At 38.0% G+C, this 16,998-nt stretch overlaps 1 long non-coding RNA gene across 1 annotated transcript in view; it reads right to left on the reverse strand.

Annotated features, from left to right (window-relative positions):
- The window catches only part of LOC148125184 (uncharacterized), a 34,079-nt gene extending 28,929 nt beyond the window's left edge, over positions 1-5,150 (reverse strand). Inside the window, exon 1 of the long non-coding RNA XR_015744513.1 lies at positions 5,082-5,150. This is a non-coding gene — a long non-coding RNA (uncharacterized LOC148125184). The remainder of the gene's footprint in view (positions 1-5,081) is intronic.
- Between the last annotated feature and the right edge of the window lie 11,848 nt (positions 5,151-16,998).

The following is a 16,998-nucleotide window of genomic DNA, read 5'->3' on the forward strand; positions in this document are numbered from 1 at the left end:
AATTTCAGATGAGGCTTTTTACAGGCTACACATACCTTTTCTGAATGGGATGACATTTAGTACAGAGGTTGTGGTCAGATATTGAATTGTGGCTGGCAAAATCTCTCCAGAGGCAGGAGTGATTGTGAGATAGCACATATGCATTTCGAACATCTGCTTTGCATGAGTAGGCTACAGAAATCAAGGTTTTTGTGGTTGATTTATGAGCTGCTGAGAGTCAAGGAATTCCATTGACATTTACAGCTGTAATACAACCTTTATGGGAAATAAAGCTTGACCAAGTTTCAATTCTTAATCACTTTATTTTTACTGCTTTTGACTATAAAGACACATATCATATTTACTAGATAAGTGTCTTTACTCATGAAAGAAGCTTTAACTATGAGTTTAAGAATTTTGGAAAAAAATATTATTAAATGGCCAAGGGGTGTTTTTGGAAACATAAATATTATCCAGACAGATTTCAAATAAGAATTTGAAATTAATTTTAATACACCTTCCCAGAGAAAACTATGGTTGTTTTGTTCTTTTTTTTTGGGGGGGGGGGGGATGTTAAAGTGTAATTTTGAATTTTGGACCACCAGAGGGAACCAGAAGAAACCAAAGTTTACAATTAAAGGAATAGACTACTTAGATTTGACATGCTTAGTACAGAATGAAGCAAAACATTGTAACAGTTGATATTTTTTTTTTGGAGCTTTATGAACTATGAACTCAGAAATTAATTTTAAGAATGCCCGACAGATTGAATGTCTAGTGGATGGTTTGTTAATGTTATTACAGAACAGGAACAAGTTATATCAGATAAGAAATTAATTTGAATGTGGATTTAAACATAAGTTATCAGAAAGATATAATAAAATCTGATATGTGAATATACAAATGAAACCAGTTGATGTCTCAATGTTTGAAAAACATATAGGAATCAAACCAGAAAAAAATCGGATAACCTTTTTTTAAAATGAATTTATAAAAGAAAAGCTTTGAAGGATTTGCTGGAAGTAAATAAAAAAGATAAGATGGAAAGAAATTAAGCTCAAGGACGTTGTTTAAAGGGATCAGAAATCAAAAATTTTAAAAGTATATGGAAATAATAAAGAGCTGGCTCATTTGATCAAGTTTAATACAATGTAGTTATCCCTGGTAGTCCTTAATGGGCTTGTGCTAACTAGGAATGAATGAAAACACTTTTAAGATTTTGTTTATAGTTAAGAGCTGATAAGTTATCAAAACTGTTTCTGCTTGTTGTGATGGAGGAAATATATTTCTTTATATATTTTCTCTTTTTTTTTCCCTCATTTTAATTTTTGTTTTTATTTTATGCACTATGTTTTATTTTTATTCTGCAAGTTGTATTAGTTTTTATTTCTTTTGTAATCTTTATTTTTTTTACAAAATGAGAGTTAATGGAAAATATTTACATATTAGAATAAGTGCAATAGCATATCAAAAGAACATAATCTTAAATTCTATACTTAGAGAAGATCTACAAATATTCTTTTAATAACCTGTTAACCTCCCCCAAATTAGAAATTCCATACCTTCAAAACATTGTTTTCTATCAATATGGCAATGTGTATTGGCAGAATGTCATCATTTAATATTTCACTATATATATGTTTAATTATGGTAGTTGTTTCTTAGTATACCATCTTGTCCACCTTGTACAGTGTGTTATACTTTTGACATCAATTTATCTCAAAAGTTAAATAATTCTGGGAACAACATTACAAAAATCAATAGTTTCCATCCATTCCCACCCCCTACTTTTGTCAAGAAATATAAACTTTCAAACATTTCAAACATCACACATAGTGGCAACATCATATAGAGCAGCATGGTAAGAAAATAACCATGAACAGATATTAAATTACAGTCAACCATCTCAAAATCCTTATAAAGATCAGTAGATCAATACATAAAGTCCAGAAAACCAAGATGCTTTAGTTATTTAACAGTTTGAAAAGAATGACATCTTTTCATAACACCACAAGTTCTAAACCATAACACAGGGGGTATTAAAACATAAAGTAACTTTTATAACTTTTGTGAATTTTTTTCTTACTACAAAAAATAAATATGAAGGTTCAGAAGGATTTGAAGTTTAAACATTTGGTTAAAACATAAAGGTTTGAAGTTAAAATATAAAGTCAAAGGGGTCCCTGAAATATATTGTTAAAAATATCATGGAATAAATGTTGATGGATGCTGTTTTGATGAATGTTTTAAATAAGAGAAACAAATGATTTCATTGAAGTATATTTTTTACATAAATTTTGGTCCAACTCTGGAAGTAAAATACTAAGTCAAACTTCTGTTAAATCAAAAGTTTATCTATTCTTTGCGAAGTGAGCTGAAACTTCAGTTTCACTTGCCTAAATATTTATCATTAGATATTTGACATGAAAGGCCTAATGTCAGGGGTGGGATTCAAAATTTTTTAACAACCGGTTCTGTGGGTGTGGCTTAGTTGGTGGGTGTGGCTTGGTAGTCATGTTATTGGCTGGGTGTGGCCAACTTAATATCGCTCATATTGAGGCACACATTTCCTCGCCTGGCTTCTCATGACTGTGGGTATGCTGCAACAGTCATAAGTGTGAAAAATGGTCATAAGTCACTTTTTTTCAGTGCCATTGTAACTTTAAATGGACACTCCACACAAGCAAAGTACCAGCAAAGGAAGGGGGAAAAAACTCCAGAGAAGTTCCAGAGACAGGAAGTCTAGTCCTGCCAAGAATGTAATAAGGGTTAATGGAGAGGCAGTTCCTGTAAGCAACACCAGAATGTTTCCTTCCTGTCTTCCTTACAGGATTGGGCCAGTAATTTCTTCTAACAACCGGTTCTGCGAACTGCTTACAATGTTAACACCCGGTTCTAGTGAATAGGTGCGAACTGGAAGAATCCCACCCCTGCCTAATGTAATGCTACAATACATAATAACAGCACATTCCTTTTCTGCTTCTGGAAAGCTTGAATGTTAGCTCATAGTTAAATAAAGAGACAAGAAAACAAAGGTGGTTGTTTAGTTTGTTTTTATGTGTATATATGTATGTATGTATATGTGTGTTATGCAATTGTATCTCTATCCATCCATCCATCTATCCATCCATCCATCTATTGTGGGAAGCTACCCCACTCCTAGAAGAATGAATATTTTGAGAAATATTAAAAAGGCAGGATAAAAATCTAAAGCAAGACAAGACCTTCTGTAATTCATCTGTCCCTCTCTTCAGTTATCCTGCATTGAATTGTCCTGTGGTGAGTTGTCTCTTGGCAAGTTTATTTCCTAAAAAGAAACTTTATTTCCTAAAAAGAAATAAAAATCTTAAGGGAGACAGAAACTCAGAGCCTCAGCTCCTTTCCCTCAGCAGATATTTTGTGCCCATTAAAGACTGATCCAGCTTATCTACAAAAGACCTACAGCTTCAGGGTGATGGGGTTAAGACATGACCCTCCAAGACACAATAGGATTAACCCACTTAGTAGCAGAGCTCACTACATTGCACAATCACCTGGGGACATCACATCAGTCTAAACTTCAACCAAACTTAAGCTCAAACAAACATCCCTACAGGGGCCCATGGGAGTCTGACAACAGCCAATAGAATACATGTTCTTGCACAGGAACAGGAAACTCAAGTTCAAAGCCCAAAAGAAGGTATAAAAATACTTTCAACTCCATGTGTTCAGTTGCACTAGAGAACCATGTGCTCAAGGCTTCTGCTTCATCATTAAACCATCTTTCCAATCAGCCTCCATGTTTTAGTGCCTTCCTCCTCGCTTGGAACTGAACCAGATGGATATTTCTCCCAATACTATCTGTCTGTCTGTCTGTCTGTCTATCTATCTATCTATCTATCTATCTATCTATCTATCTATCTATCTATCTATCTATCCATCATCTATCTATCATCTTAAAATTCTTGTATTGTTTGTTTGTAACCTTGAATTAGTTGAAACAGTGGTGTCTAGGACATCTTTCCCTGGCCAACTTGCCAAGAGACAATTCACCACAGGACATTTCAATGCAGGATAACTGAAGAGAGGGACAGATGAATTGCAGAAGGTTTTGTCTTGCTTTAGATTTGAAACTTCTCAGATTAGAAGTCCTCAAGGCTGGGGTGAGCTGCAATTCTACTTGCCCCTCTCTTGAGTTATTCCACGTTGAATTGCCCTGTGGCAAATTGGCAATGGTAAGTGAGGCAGGGCTAGTGGTTGTCAATACGGTGGAGGTGAGTTAGCCAGAGCAGATCATCCATGTTGAGTTGTCCCATTGTGGAGCAATGCATACAGAACACATCACTTCATTCCCAATTCAGCAAAGATTAAAATGGCCGAATGTGAAAGAATTCTAAGAGGGTTTTTTTTCAGAGAGAGAGAGAGAGAGAGATGCAGATACTGATATGGAAAAACAGGTTTTTCTTCAGTGCACTCCAGGAAGAGATTAACTGCCTTCTTTGTGTAAATGAATTAGTAAAGTGCAATGGGATTTCAAAATGCTCAGCTGTTATTGACTTGTTTCACCATGTGCAATTAAATAATATATAGGAATGTGTCTGAAATGAAACCAGGTGTTTGTCACCTTGCACTCACCAATCTGATCCCATATTTACCTCTCTGAAAGCTATTATTTTCAGCATTCTAAACCAGGTCTTTCCTGCCCAAGGTAGCTAATTAAGGCATATCTAGATACTTGCGTGCACACACAAGAGCATTGAATAATACATGAAGATTGACCGAAGTCCATTTCTTTACATTTTTTATCTTTTATTCATCAGAATTTCTTGGTGTGTTTTTTTCCCCATTTTTTTTTAAGTTGTGGCTCTTAAAAAATAACAAAAAGCAATAGCAGAAAATGTTTACTCCTTCCTGTTATTGTTATTGCTATTTATAGATTTAATCTTTAATTTGATTCACAGTCTGGGACTGGTAAAAGCTTAACAGTTCCAAGTCCTAACCAAGGACCTAAGAGCTGTTAAGGTAATGTCTGAGTATATAGGCAGTTCCAAGAAAGCAATGGTGGGCTGCAACAAGTTTCACAACCGGTTTGGTGAGCACTCATTTTAAGCTTAAAAACTTACCTTCTATGTCAGTGCTGGTGAGTAAAACAGCTGAGGCGTGGCAATCCGCTGAGAAGTGCGAAACAGCTGAACTAAAAAAACAAGGATATATAGGATAGGAAAGAGCAATGGCAGGTGGGCAGAGCCAACTGCTCACTGAAACTAGGACTAGTTTGGACTAGAACCAGTCCAAACTGGTAGCAGCCCACCAATGCAAGTAAGGTGTTTTTATTTGTTGTTGTTGTTGTTTTCAAAGTCAGAATATTCAGGTCTGATAAATTCAAAATTTCCATGTATCTAGGCAAGCCTTTGGGTATTGCTCAAAGAGCTCCTATTACTATTGGTACAACCATTGATTTCTTCCTTCATGATCACTCAACTTCAATTTTCAGATTTCTATTATGATTATGATTATCTAAGAAAAGCCTGAATATCTTCAATTGGAAAGGAATGGCACATAGAAAACTATCAATTACAGAAGTTGTCAAGATGCACTGTCTCTGTACAGTCATGGCTACACTTTGAACTATTTTTCTTGTGGTTCTCTAGTAGGAAAACTTAAATTCTAGGAGATAGAAAGCCCTGATTTCAGCTTCAATAGCTGAATCATTTATGGATTCATTAGCTCAAATGTTTATGGATTTCAACCTCTTCCTCTGCTTTCACCACAGTGGTAATAAGATCTTTTGTTCAGAAGATGAAATCACCCTCTGTGATTCATAAATTCTTCCCTTTTTCTTTCTGAACTTGTACTAGGAAGAAACAGTTTTAGAATTCTTTAGATCATTTTGTCTAGAAAGGCAAACTTAGTAGAGCTGTCAATTGTGCTTAGTTAAAGCCAAAGCAATAGTCAGGATTTCATCTTCAATAACTGAACCAGAAAACAAAACAAACAGAAACACAAAATGTCCAAGATTTCATGGCTGGACAGCCTTTTAAAGGCTCTGCAAGACCAAGAAAAACAAAACATGTCTGCTCATCAAAACTCACATTTGTCCATTAGAATGAATCCCAGAAGGTGGATTGAACTACTTGCTTTGTTCCTGCAGAATGCAATGTGACAACTTGCTGTGGTCAACTCACCATGGCCAACTCACCACAGGACATCTTGCCTTGGCCAACACACTGTGGACATTTCAACAAATACAAAATGAACAGCTTATCTTCAGAACTCGTGGGTGCCCCATCATTGGAGGCTTTCAAGAAGAGACTGGACAGCCACTTATCAAAATTGGTATAGGTACTCCTGCTTGTGCGGGTGTTTGGACTAGAACAGTGGTCACCAACCAGGGGTCTGGGGGACCACTGGTGGTCCGTGAGAAAATTTTGGTGGTCCGCAGAGAACTGTTCCCCCTTCAAAGCATTCCTCCCAAAGCAATTAATCCAGGCTGCACAGGAACACAAGCCTGTGTCACCCAGATGGCCTGCCCACCTGCGGGCCTCCACCCTTTGGCCATGTGAGCTGGAACTGGATGTTAAGACCAATGGCAATGGGTTGCTGACGTTGGTGGGAAAGTTGGTCCCATACTCCAGAGCTGCCGTAGTCACAGGATTGGCCCTTTGGTCATCCCGGAGCAGCTGCTCCTCCACCCGGGTACACTGTCCTGCCAGGGACTGGAGCAGCTGCTCCAGGATGACCAAAGGGCCAATCCTGTGACTACAGCAGCTCTGGAGTATGGGACCAACTTTCCCACCAACGTAAGCAAGCCACCCTCAGTCAAAATTCATATTAGTGGTCTGTGGGAGTTAAAATTATGAGTTTGGTGGTCCCTGAGGTCCAAAAGGTTGGTGACGCCTGGACTAGAAGACCTCCCAGGTCCCTTCCAACTCTGTTATTCCTCTAAATAGAGTGAGAAAAATCCTCATAAACTAAGGCTCCTATTATTAGATTGCCACTAGATCTTTTCTAAAACAACATTTGAAATACACTTCAGCCTTTTTCCCCTTTCTGTGTAGAAACATCTGGCAGCTGTTGAGGGTTCTCACTGACTCAGCTGAACTTTCTTTGGAGCAATCCTAACAAGCCATCTCATTCCTTTTCTCTCAGCTGCAATTCGCTGCTTTACAAGATGGCAGGGAAGACCCCACCCCCAACTCTCACAAATGGCAACTCTGCACATTTTTCACCTTTCGTGACTTGTTATCGCTTGTCCAATCTCAGTAGAATAATTACCTTCCCATTTCTATCAAGTGGTGTTTAACATTTCTATTGAAAGCATGCTAAAAATTAGCAGAGAGCCAACAAAGGTTAACGTTAAAAAGAAAGAAACCCAAATCTATCGTTATCATTTAGACATTCTGTGCCGAGTCTATTTGAAAAGCTACATTATCAGAGATGGTACTCAACTGGTTCAGACCGGTTCTGGCATACTGGTAGTGGAAATTTTGACTGGTTCAGAGAACTGGAAAATACCACCTCTGGCTGGCTCCACCCCTCCCCACCTCTCTGGCGACCAGTCTTCACCTGGAAACTCTTAAATTAATCAATCAATTAAACAACTGGAAAGCCTGTGGTAGTGATCTGATACCTCCTGAACTTCTGAAAGTAACATTAATTGGTAGGCTTTCCATTGGGCTTTCCTATTCCCCTTCCAGGAGTCCCCACATGCCCTATTTTGGCTCCCATGTAAGTGCAGGGAGGCTTACTAGGCTCAAAATGGGTCACGGGGATTTTTGTTCCCAAGATGCTGCAGGAGGCCTAATGCTGCTGATCATTAGGGCAGAGAACTGGTTGTTAAATTATTTGAATCCCACCACTGTACATTAGAGTATGAACTTTTTTTTTTTTAACCTGGAAAGAACTTCCTCTTAAGAAAGGTCACTTGAAGGTTTGCAAATTATTTTCATAAATGTGTGTAGATGCTATAAAGGGAACTGCCGATTCAAAACACATAAACCTTCTTGCTGATCGTAACGTATTGGTCCCAACAGTCTAATCAGACTTTTTTCCCCATCCAAGTATGAAGACATCAAAGAATGAATTGTCCATCACATGATACAGAAATTGCATACTTTATCTTGCCATTAGAATAAAAGCTGGAGACATATATAAATGGGCTGGATCTTGACATGAAAAATATCAGACTGTGGTTCCCAACATCCTCTCTCCCTTAAGAATAATCACTGAATATTGCTGAAAGAACTGAATATACATTATGCATAAATGGATGCCAAGTTGACATCTGACCGTCCACCCAATAACCCTGTTTCTTCTACTGCCAATATCCCTGTCCTGTCTCCTATAACCTTCTCCTCCTTCTCCACCTCCCCCTTCCTCCCAAATTAATTCAGCTACAACTTTAATAAATATGTGTTAAGTAAATATTAAGTATTGCTATTAGATACCCAGTTGATATCTTACCGTCTAACCAATATCCCTGTTTCTTCTACTGCCAATATCCCTGTCCTGTATCCCCCCTTCCTCCTCCCAAATTAATTCAGCTACAACTTTAATAAATAAATGTGTTAAATAAATATTAAGTATTGCTATTATATTTGCATGCATTAACAGAAGAAAAAAAATCTAAATACATATTGTAGGAAATAATACTCGCTTTGTTATTTTTTTTATCATTTTTATAGATGCTATCTTTTTTTTTTTTAATGTTTGTGGTAAAGGAACAACTTAGATAGTACTTTATCTAAGTACCAAAATGCATTACTTGTCAAGCAGAACAGGACACATTCGTACCACAGATGACATGTTAAAGACACATTTGAGTGAACCCATGAATTGGAAATGAGTTGTTGTGTTTATCAGGAACTGCAACTGTCACATAGTCTTGTATATTTAGACTTCCAGTGGGAGGCCAAACCATGTGTGTATCCATCACACACAGACACACAATTACTACTTCAGTCTCAAAGTTTCATTTAGACTAGTGGTGGAATTCAAAATATTTTACTACCGGTTTGCTGTGCCTATCAGCTAAGCTACAAACAAAGGAAATATAGGATAGAAAAGGGTGCGGGCAGGTGGATGTGGCCAACTGCTGACCAGTGCTACCAGATCGCTAGAACCGGTGCAAACTGACAGCAGCATACCAACACTGATTTAGACTCTGTATCTTCATGCCTTCCAAGTTATTCCTGTGCTACTATGATAGAGCGCTTAGCATGCGTGAATTGTAGGGCTTACTCTGAATGAAAAAATTGACCCTTTTTAGCTGCCCATTCTTTTAATAACATCTTTTAGTTTTAATCTCCTCTGTAGGGTAATTGTGTAATTTATATGACTTTACATTTTCAGCAACATATTGAGTTTTTTTATTATTGATTTACACTTCTACATCCCCTAAGGAGTTTAGAAATTCTTTCTACACATTTACAAATGAAAAAAAAAAAGAGAGGGAAACTTTTATCCTCAAAATAATCTTGCAGAAATAAATTGGATAGAACAAAAAAAACACACACAAGGATTTCAGCTTGAAAGTGGTCCTATCATTCAAATAAAATCTCCACTAAACTATGGTAATTACAATATCAGATATATTATTTTTTCTCTATAAGCTATTCTGTGCCATTTTTATGCTGTACCCCCAAATGCTTTTACTATAGAACTAAATGCATTTGCTTTGCCTTCTCCCTCATTTCATTTTTTTTTAAATTATAAAAATGCTTTTGAGGCCCTTTATGAAAATGTTTGCAAAGTTTGGATACAAGTTTCTCTAGGAGGCAAGTGTTGAAAGCAAGCTCTAGGAGGCAAGTGTTGAAAGCAAGCTCCATCCAAATATATGTTCTTTATGATGTCACAAAGGCATTTGTAAAACAAACAAAAAGATTTGGGAGATGATGGTCCTTTTGGGATCATTCTGTGGCCATCTCTGTTTAGGAAAGGTCTTTATGAAAGCAGAACCAAAGAAACTTCTCAGTCAATCCTAAACCTTTAGTTTAGATCTGTGTTTTCTTTCTAAAAATGGCTCGGAGTAACCTTCTTGCAAAGTAAAAGGCTCAACTCTGAGATCTGACCGTTATACAAATATTTAGAACATGATTTAGAACAGGGATCTCCAACCTTTTGAACCTCAGGGACCACCAAACTCTTAATTTTAAATCCCAGGGCCCACTAATCAGTTCTGTGGACATGGCCTAATTTGTGGGTGTGGCTTGATAGTCATATGACTGGCTGGGCATGGTTTGTACGTAAATATTATAAATATTTTTATATATATATTGATTTTTTTATATAAAAAGAGCATATTTTACCCAAAATCAGGCAAAGCAGGCAGGTAGATTGAGTTGCTCACAGAATCACAGATTCATTCAGAGATCTATCTATCTGCCATTGGCTAGCTCAGTCTGTCACATAAAACTGGCTTGCAAGCAAACTTACAAAATTAACTCACAACACACCATGTGTGTAAATCTTGAATTTTTAATATAAAAAAGAGCATTTTTTATCCAAAATCAGGCAAAGCTGGCAGGCAGATTGAGTTGCTCACAGAATCATTCAGTGATCTATCTATCTGCCATCGGCTAGCTCAGTCTGCCACATAAAAGTTACTTGACGTGAATAATAGAACCTTCAGTCTTAAGGGAGGTTTGGCAGTGCTTAAAAGCAGAGCCAAAGATCTAAAGACTAGCTAGAAAGAAAGAAATCCAACCATTTCCTGCTTCCTAGCTAATCTAAATCTCCCGGCACAACAGAACAGATGATGGTCAGAAAAAGGAAAAATAGCAACTTAGTAGGCAAGTTTACCAGGTAAGGAGTGAGTGGGCGGGGAGGGCTCCTGTGGGCCATGTGGGTGGTGCCGCCTTGTGTTTCTGCACAGCCTGGATTAACTGCTTTGGGGGGGGTGGTGCTCTGGGGGTGAGATTTCTCTGCGGCCCACCAAAATTTTCCAGTGGCCCACCAGTGGGCCACGGCCCACAAATTGGAGACCGCTGATTTAGAACATAGAATAAGAGGATGGGAAGGGATCTTTGAGTGTTTAAGATTGCCAACCCCTGTCCTATAAGTTAAATGTTTTGGAATATGCATACCCATGGAAGGAGATCTTATACCCTTCCAAACTTTCTTGTGGCTTGATAGATAGATATACTTAATGATAGAAAGAAAAAAAAAACACAACAGAATAATAGAGTTGGAAGGGAGCCTGGAGGTCCTCCAGTCCAATTCTCCATCCAAGCAAACAGGCTCAAGGAAGCCGACCTGCCCCCGAGAATGAAATATTTTAGGGGATATTAAAAGATACAATACTACCCCAAAGTAGAAATGGTGAAAATTTTTAACAAAGGCAGAATGCTGCCCCAGTCTTCCCGCCATAAGAAAACAGCTTCAAACTAAGAAGCATAAACTTTAGGCGTGCAGATTTTGTATCCATTCAGAAAGACTGGGACAATCCATAAACAAAACAACTTCAGTCACAGGTCCAGTTGATGGGATTAAGAATTTATATTCCCCCTGCTCAAATTCTAAGGCCAGGACACCTTTAGGACGTAATAGGATTAACCCATCACAATTGAAATAATAAAAGTCACAAAGCTCACTACATTACATAACCCCTGAAACATCTCAATCACATAATCCCAGAAACCTATAAAGATCCACCCACTCACTCAGCCATTTTGTCAGCCATCCCAGAAACATGCTTCTGTCACTGAAATTTCTGGAAACCAAATAGACTTTCTTTCCAGCCAACCAGCCAGGCCTCTATTTCCATTTCCAGAGTCTTTCTTCTGGTTTAGAACTGGACCAATTTTTTTCTTCCTACAAGATCCTATATCATTTCAGACAAACGGTTGTCTCCAATAATGGAGCACCCACAATTTCTTGCATCCAGAATTTCTTCAGAATAGTTTTGCTGATACAGTCATTTCCCCAAAGAAATATTGGCCTTGGATAGGCATGGTGGCAAACCTAACTATTTGAATTTGGTTGCATAATTCTGCAGAGCAGTCCAAGCTTGCTTAAGCCCATGGCGATATCTTATTTTAAATATGTTTAACTTTCTAGTGGGTTATGGCTCAGTTTTTGAAGAAGACAGAATATTCTAGCAAGAATATAACATTCTGCTTCGATAGAAACCTCTTTTGAGTCTTGTCACTAGCATTTTTTTTTTTTTTTTGCCTATGAATCAGAGTATGATTACTGGTTAGCTAAAGAAATTATCTGCATATTCTCTCTGGCAAATAGCTTTCATTATCTTATGGCACTGTTGGAGTCTGGCCGGAAAACATTCTTTTTTCCCCCCTCCCTGGACTCAATGATTGAATTCTGCCAATCATCAAGGGAAATAATCCAAAACCATTTCCATTGTCGGACTTTTCAATAAATATATGATTGGTTATTTGGCACACCTATTCAGGTGCAATTCTCAGATGACCTGGTATTTACCACTACATTTACAAGCTGCACTTCTTCAGAAAGGACATGAGCTAATAGAGGTCTCTCTTTGGAAAAGTCAGACGAATTAACTCAATTGTCACCAGTGTTTTCACAGAAAGGTAAATAGCAAAAGAGCTGCTTGCTACCAAATCACCCCAGCCGAGTATACCAAATCTTGTGAGGCTTCTCCAGCCCACGAAGAAGGCTACAGAAACCTGTTGATTCAATAAAACTAAGCAAATCATAAAGGTAATAGTTTCAAACTAAATCTCGGCAATGTGTGTGTGATAGAGAGTAAGAAGCAATGATCCAACATTTCCTCCTCAACAAAATATTATTTCTTAATTCTGTGACAAGCAAATTTTACATCGGTCAGTGGGATTTACCTCCAAGGAAATATTCTTGAGGTTCCCCCCTTTCAAATCCCAGGATATCAATCCAATTTCAACCTTGGATGATGCATTCCATATATCAGTTTTAGGACCATCTCTGCTGTAGACGTCACAGTGAGTGAATGGAGTAATCTCTATGGACCTCTTTGTTTTTTTGAAAGAATATTAGCTTTTTACTTGGAAGATGATCTTCATAGGTCCCTGTTAAATGGGAGGAGGGGTTAGACATCACCAACATAATTTGTGATATCTACAAATGAGACTCACCCCCAAGAGGGTGCAAAATAAATCCATATATATATATATATGGCATTCGGCTTGTTCGGGTATTTTCCCACGTCATTGTAGTTGTGCTTTTAAAGTTGTAGCAACATTTCGGCAGAATCTCATCTGCCATCATCAGGCTTCTGTATAGTGTTCATCCGTGAGTCAGACTTTTACAGTGGTCTGACTCACAGATGAATCAGAAGCCCGACTCATACAGAAGCCTGATGATGGCAGATGAGATTCTACCGAAACGTTGCTAACAACTTTAAAAGCACAACTACAATGACGTGGAAAATACCCAAACAAAGATCGAATGCCATAATCCGTGAAAGAATATATATATATATATATATATATATATATATATATATATATATATATATATATATATATCTTGGTTGTTGGGTTTCTCGTATTCAAATATATATAGTCTCATTCATCATCTTAGGCTCTTCTCCGCTCTGTGCTTCTATATAATATGCAGCTGCTTCCTCCTTTAATGCCAGTGGGGTGGGACTTGATTGGGTGGGGCTTGGCTGTGTTCTGATTGTATATATATACACACACATACATACATACATACATACATACATACAGTATATTTTAAGGTAGATCAAAATGAATGGTCTCCCCTGCGAGTTTGTGAAGAGGCTTGTTATCCTGATCTGTAAGAGATTTGCTAACCCAACTAAACTCTAGCAGTTATAATATTGCTTTCATATAGGTTTTTTTTTTTTCCGTACAAAAATCACAAAGATGGAGAATGAAATATAGGTAACAGGTGTTGCTATTGTAGCACTGAGGAATTACCCTTTGATCCAAGAGAAACAACATACAATATGTGCAGCCTCACTCAATATCTGCTCCTGGAGGCTGGAAGAAGCATGTTCTTTGTTAACCCTACTAAATCTACTTGAACATTTTCCAGCATATCTGCTAATTAAGATGTAATGCAAAAAAAATAATAATCCTGATCTCTCAATGCTTTGTGCCTTTTAACAGAATAACAGGGTCAGAAGGAATTTTGAAGATCTTCTAGTCCAATCCCCTGTTTAAGAAGGAGACCCTATATCAGGGATGGTGGACCTTTTTGGCACTGAGTGCCCAAAGCGGAACACACATTCATGTGTATCAGAGGTGGTAGTTCAGCAGGTTCTGCCTAGTTCTGGAGAACTGGTAGCAGAAATTTTGAGTAGTTCAGAGAACCAGCAAATATCACCTCTGACTGCAGATTTTACAGTACCCTTCCCTGCCATGCCCCCAAACTATGCCCACAGAACTGGTAGTAAAAAAAAAATGAACCCCACCACTGATGTGCATGCATTCTGGAGTGCCAGAAACCCAAAGATCAGCTATCTGATGCCTGTTTTTTTTTTGTTGTTGTTGGGGGTAGGGGGGTGGGGGGGACCATTTTCAGGCTGTTTTGGGCCCAAAAAATGGCACCAAATTTTTTGTTTACCATTTTTGGGTCATTTTGGGCTGTTGTTTTGGCCATTTTTAGGGCTATTTTCAGGCTGTTTTTCAAGCATTTTCAGACCACCTTTCAGCCTTTTCCAGGCCATTTTTTGGACTGTTTTTTAGGTCCATTTTCAGGCTGTTTTGGGGGGCATTTTCAGGCTGTTTTCTGGCACTCCAGCACCCACGAAGACCAGCTGGCACCAGAAAGAGTAGCTGGTGATGGCTCACATGGCCATAGAGAGGGCTCTGTGTGCCACCTCTGGCACGCATGCTATAGGTTCGCCATCTCAGCCCTATAACATTCCAGACAAGTGGCAGTCTAGTTTCTTCTTAAAAGCTTCCAGTGATGGAGCGCTTACAACTTCTGAAGGCAAGGCTGGTTAACTGTTATCACTGTTAGGAAATTTTCTTTACTTCTAGATCAGTTTTCTCCTTGATTAGTTGTCATCTATTATTTCTTCTCTTGCCTTCTGGTGCTTTGGAGAGGGAAAAAAAATGGATAGAAACTTTTAGATCAGTTCCTTGATCATCAGTCTTATCAAGAGCCAAAAATCAAGGTAGAGATTTCTCCTGTGCTACCTTCTCATTCTATCTTCTACCCCAAAATCTGGTGGTGCTTCCATAGTTTTCAATCCATGTGACTCAGAGAGAAAGACTGAGAGTGCAAAACACTAATGGCAATTAACATTTTGGCTGGAGGGACTTTTAGCCTACAGAAATAGACTGCAGTTGAAGGGGGCCTATGGAAAATTCCCTTTTCCAAAGAAATGTTATGAAATATTTGCTGTATCAAGGGCCATGGTGGCACAGTGGTTAGAATGCTGTACTGCAGTTTACTTCTGCTGCCTGCCGGCTGCCTGCAGTTTGATAGTTTGAATCTCACCAGGCTCAAGGTTGACTCAGCCCTCCATCTTTTTGAGGTTGGTAAAATGAGGACTCAGATTGTTGGGGGCAATATGCTGACTCTGTAAACTGCTTAGAGAAGGCTGTAAAAGCACTGTGAAACAATATATAAGTCTAAGGGCTATTGTTATTGCTATCTTAGTAATTTTGGAGAGTCTATTCTTAAAAAAACAACAACACTATGTTGCAGTCCATGACTATCACTGCCAGGAGCTGCATTTGATGTTGATATTGAATTAGCATGAATTTCCATCTACCTTTCTAATATAGAGGTGAAGGTGGAGATAGTGTCGAAATATATGGCAATCCAAACTAAAAGTTTACATCTTAAAGAGCTATTTAAGTAATATTATTAACTCTGCATATTTCACACACTTAACAAAATATTAAAATCCCCTTTTAATTTAAGAAAAAGAACACCTATGCAATTTGGAGAAGTAGGGACATAAAAATATTCCTAGGTGTTAGTCTGAGTGTTTATCAGAGTTACAGCAGAAGACAAAAATGATGAAAAATAGTCTTAACAGCGGCATTTGCAGAACAACAAGCTCAAATACCAATTCAAGTAAAATGATCCTGCCAATATCCCCCCCTCCAACAGTGTCGATGTATATTTTTTTCCCCTTTCATCTGCAAGAAAGTAATTTTTGTTATAGATATGTAACAAGATCCACATAACATTATATATGGGAGCAATTATCACTTAAATTGGATTTCTTTTTTCTCCAATCTATATAACCGTACTTACTTCATTTAATTGTAAGACTATATGATTTTGGGCCCTTGGGATATGGAAAAAGGTAATATTTGCAAAAGTTGTATTTGTATATAGGCAAAAAGAGTAGTCAACAACTTTCATTATGTGAATAAATGTGGTTATGTTGTATTTCTTGTGTACTCTACTAGCCATTTAAAAATATCTAAAAAAAAAAAAAAGCAACCAGAGAAATGTTTGGCACCAACAGAAACTAACTGATATGCATATTCCAAAACATTTAACTTATAGGACAGGGGTTGGCAATCTTAAACACTCAAAGAGCCATTTGGACCCATTTCCCACAGGGAAAAAAAAAACCCACCAAGAGCCACAAAACTCTTCCTATGCTTGACTGTTTCCTGAACAGCCACAAAACAAAATATGTAGTTGAATAAAACATTCTGTTTTCTTCTGAAACTTTTATTTTCTTGGATTTATCCATGGTTGGCCTACCGGGTTTGAAAAGCTCAATAAATCATGTGCCGGAGGGTGTCGCACATTGGTGGTTGTGATACATATTTTGTATGGCAGGGAGCTGCAGCAGAGGGATGAAAGAGTCACATGCGGCTCCAGAGCCATGGGTTGCTGAACCCTAATATAGGGGGTTGCCCATTACACACACACACACACACACACACACACACACACACACACACATATATATATACAGACAAAATTAGCAAGATCCTCCAAAAACACAACATCAAAACAGCATTCTGCACAAACAGAAAAATATCCACCATCCTAAGAAACCCCAAAGACAAAATCGAATTAGAAAACCAAGGAGTATACGAAATCCCCTGCACTGCCTGCCCTACCACATACATTGGACAA

This window comes from Pseudonaja textilis, chromosome 8 (genome assembly GCF_049901715.1).
Source record: "Pseudonaja textilis isolate UNSWEBS1 chromosome 8, rPseTex1.2, whole genome shotgun sequence".
In the NCBI taxonomy this organism is placed as follows: Eukaryota; Metazoa; Chordata; class Lepidosauria; order Squamata; family Elapidae; genus Pseudonaja; species Pseudonaja textilis.